The following is a 3,535-nucleotide window of genomic DNA, read 5'->3' as shown; positions in this document are numbered from 1 at the left end:
CCCCCCCCCCAAGCCCCGCAGCCCCCCCAAACACCGGCAGCGCCCCAACCGCCTCACCTGCCTCCCGCAGAGCCGCGTCCCGAGCGGGCGGTGGGGCGGGGCGGGGCCTGGGGCAGGCGGTCCTGGTTCCGATCCCGATCCCGCTCCCGGTGCCGGTCCCCTTGCTCGGCGGCGGCGGCGCTATGGCAACTGCCCGCGGGGCCGGGCGGGCGGAGCGGCCGCCATGGGCCGGGGGGGGCAGCACCGCCCCTGCCGGCGCGGAGGACTCGGCGGCGCCCCCTGCCGGCCGGGAGGGCAGCGCGCGGCGCGGCCGCTCCGGGGGGACGCGGGTTCGAGACCCCGGCGGGGCAGGTGGGGAAATAGGGGGGGCACGGAGGGGTCTCCTGCGCTTCGGGGGTGTCCCTGAGGGGGCTTGGCTGCGTTGGACGGCAAGTGGATATATTCCGACAGATCACAGAATCAATGGGGTCGGAAAAGACCATCAGGTCCAACCTACAACCCAACCCCACCTTGTCAACCAGAACACGGCACTGAGTGCCAAGTCCAGTCTGTCCTTAAACGGAAAGGTGACTCCATCACCTCCCTGGGCAGCCCATCCCAATGTCTAATTACCCTTCGAGAGAAGAAATTCCTCCTAATGTCCAACCTGAACTTCCCCTGGTGCAGGTTGAGACCGTGTCCTCTCATCCTGAGGTACACCCAGGCAGAGATAGACACAGACATGTACATACACACAAATATGCACACAATACTTATAAACACACACTTACATGCATGTTTTATACATATCAAGGGCAAATAAGCCCTTAGTGCCAAAAGGCATCCCTGCTGCTTGGGGCGAGAGGTGCCCTGTCTGCCCTGGATGGGTTTCATTGCCCTGCTCCAAGCTTTTCCAGTGCTTTCCCAGCTGTTTTTAGCAAGGGGAAGGGGCAAGAACTGGGGACATCCCGAGCTCTGCCTTACAGGGTGGCAGAAGTGCCCGTCTGAGCATGGAGGAGAAAGGCTGAATTAGGACATTGAGGTCAGGAACTCTTTTTGGCCTAATTTTACTATGCAAATTTAGGGCAAATGAGCTTGAGTAAGAAGTCAGGCTTTTCCAGATGGGGCAATAGATTGCCATAGCCTGAGCCCTTCTGGTGTCCCCACACCAAGCAATAACCAGCACCCACAGCAGCAACGCAGCCAGAAATTCAGGATGTCCCTGTGACCTCAGCAGCACAGGGAGAGGAGGAGCTGCCACATCAAACTCAGCTAGGCCTCATATCTCACTGTCCCCCCGCCTCCACCTATCCAGCTGTTTCCCAAGAGGGCATAAAACTCCCACAACTGCAATTAGCTGATTGCCAAGGAGAGAAAATCCCCCCTGGTCACGACTGTGCCTACGAAAGCCGGGATGGGAAGCTTTGGAGGAGCCCAGACTTCACATCCTCACCTTTCCAGACAGACTGGCCATGTCCCTGTTGAATCACCACCCCATGACTCCCAGGTGACTGAGTGCAAGAGCAGAGTTTCTTTTGTCATTTCCCAGGGGTCACAGGAAAGATGCACGCTGGGCACATGGCTGGTCTCATGCTGAGCCTGATGAGGGTTCAAAGTGGGTTGTTCCTCTTCTCATCCTCCTGCTAGTTAGGGGAAAGGAACATCCAGAAAACCCTCTTCATTCAAATATAACCCTATTTGGCTCTTCTCTGCTTCCCACTCCCCCCCCTGAGAGCTTTGCTTCCTCTAAATAACCACAGACAGAAAGATAAAATAGTAGCACAGAGTTTTGGTTGAAATTCGCATGCACCAGCTCTTTATTCACAGCTCCAAGAGATGCACCAAGCTAAATTTCTGCTTTTAAGGACCAGCCACATCAGCACAGGAAAACCATCCTCCAGCCAGCAGCTGCAATCCCCGGGGGCCAAACCTCCCCTCCTGAGCTTGGAAAGCCCAGAGACACAAATAAAGGCACAACTTTAAAAAGTTTTCAGTAAAAATTATGTATTTAATGGCTCAGCTCATGTTGCTTTGGCACGTTCCCCTCCTCAGCAGGACCTGCTGGGATCGTGGCCTTTCCCACGGCCATGCACACGAAGCTGCAGTGGCTGGGTGGCCACGATGGAGGAGGTGGGGCCTGCCCCCTAAACCACAGCCCTGGGAGCACCAAGAGCTGAGTTTCACAGAAAACACAACTCTGACGGATGTTTCAAACAGAAATCCATGCTGAGACCTGGTGCTGCCTCTTGGGAAACCAAAATGTGTGTTCACACATCCCTGTAAACTGCCCCTGCCCCACAGCAGCTATTTGCTCAGGAGCACAGTGCCTACTCTGGAGAAATTAACACCCAAATTCTGGCTAAATCAAACTCCTCTTTGCCCAGTACAGCCCTAGAAGGCTCCAGGAGCTGTGCTGCTGTGTTATTAGTTTAATGAGCATGCCTTGCATTAGTCCCAGCTCCCAAATTCAACATCAGCAGCCCTGAAGTACAACCATGGCTCAGCTCACCTACCAGGAAGGTCTCTTATTATGCAGAGGATGAGGGTGTCTGAGACATTTGGGATCACATTCCAGCCTCCTGTCTCCTCCCCAGCACCACACAAGTGCCCAGGACGTTGCCCAGAGCAAGCAAGAGCAGCTGGAGAAAGGAGAGATTATTTCAAACATCACCACATGCAATTGAATAGGTCCTTGAGCATCAGGCAGGGCAGCTGGTGTCAGCCAGAGCTCATCAGTCCCAGCTCATCCAGACCAGAACTTCCTTCACTTATCAGCAAGTCTTTATGCAGCACAGGATTGCCCCAAAAACATCAGCAGCTCCCCACAAGGCCTGGTGTTACTCTGGGGAGAAGGTCAGAGCAAGTACTTGATTATGTCCCTGCTCACCAGCCGCCTTTCCCATCCCAGTCCGTCCCACTCCAGCCTGTCCCAACCCAGTCCTGCTGGGGACTAACCCTCCACATTTTAATTAAGTTCCCAGCAGTCACCTCTAATTGAATTCCAGCTCTTAACAACCACGGTGTGCAACAGCTCTTCTCCTTTTATTTCTGAACCAAGACCACTGTGAGCTGCCCAAGGACAATCAGAGCTCCAGGTCCAGAGGGCAGCGAGTCATGGGGGGAACAAAACCACCACAGGGAGCCGTGAGATTGTGCAGGGACAAGCCAGCTGGTCCCCAGCCAACACCTGAGGACAGGGTGAAGCCAAGCCTGCAGCAGAGGACAGGAGCTTGCTGTTGTGCTGCCCACACAGCCCAGCCACTGCAGGCAGCACCTGCTGAGCACGGAGATCTCTGGGGAACCCCACGCTCAGTTTCTCCCCCAGGCAGAAGAACAAGAGATTCTTCACGTTGGTCCAGGGCTGTAGGGACCCTCAGAGTCAGTCTGCAAAACCTCAGTGTGCTTGCCTGCTTTTGTGCAGCTCTCTTGGACCTTGACATTTTCTTTTCCATCACATCAGAGCCCCTGTGTGGGTGTCACAGGGCTCGGCTCTGGCATATCAACATTTCCAATGTCCAGCTCCACCTGTAACCCTGTTGGCTGCAAGGAGAAACAG

At 55.2% G+C, this 3,535-nt stretch overlaps 1 protein-coding gene across 1 annotated transcript in view; it reads right to left on the bottom strand.

The window, feature by feature from the left end:
* RFFL (ring finger and FYVE like domain containing E3 ubiquitin protein ligase) overlaps positions 1-230 on the bottom strand; it is a 29,963-nt gene extending 29,733 nt beyond the window's left edge. The window contains exon 1 of the mRNA XM_027898596.1: positions 58-230. The gene's annotated coding sequence lies outside the window, so the exon portion shown is untranslated. The remainder of the gene's footprint in view (positions 1-57) is intronic.
* Between the last annotated feature and the right edge of the window lie 3,305 nt (positions 231-3,535).

Source organism: Empidonax traillii, unplaced genomic scaffold (assembly GCF_003031625.1).
Source record: "Empidonax traillii isolate 1590-97213 ecotype Southwest subspecies unplaced genomic scaffold, ASM303162v1 scaffold607:size387008, whole genome shotgun sequence".
NCBI classification, from domain to species: Eukaryota; Metazoa; Chordata; class Aves; order Passeriformes; family Tyrannidae; genus Empidonax; species Empidonax traillii.
Note: the sequence above shows the minus strand (reverse complement) of the source record. Positions and strands in the feature narration are given on the sequence as shown.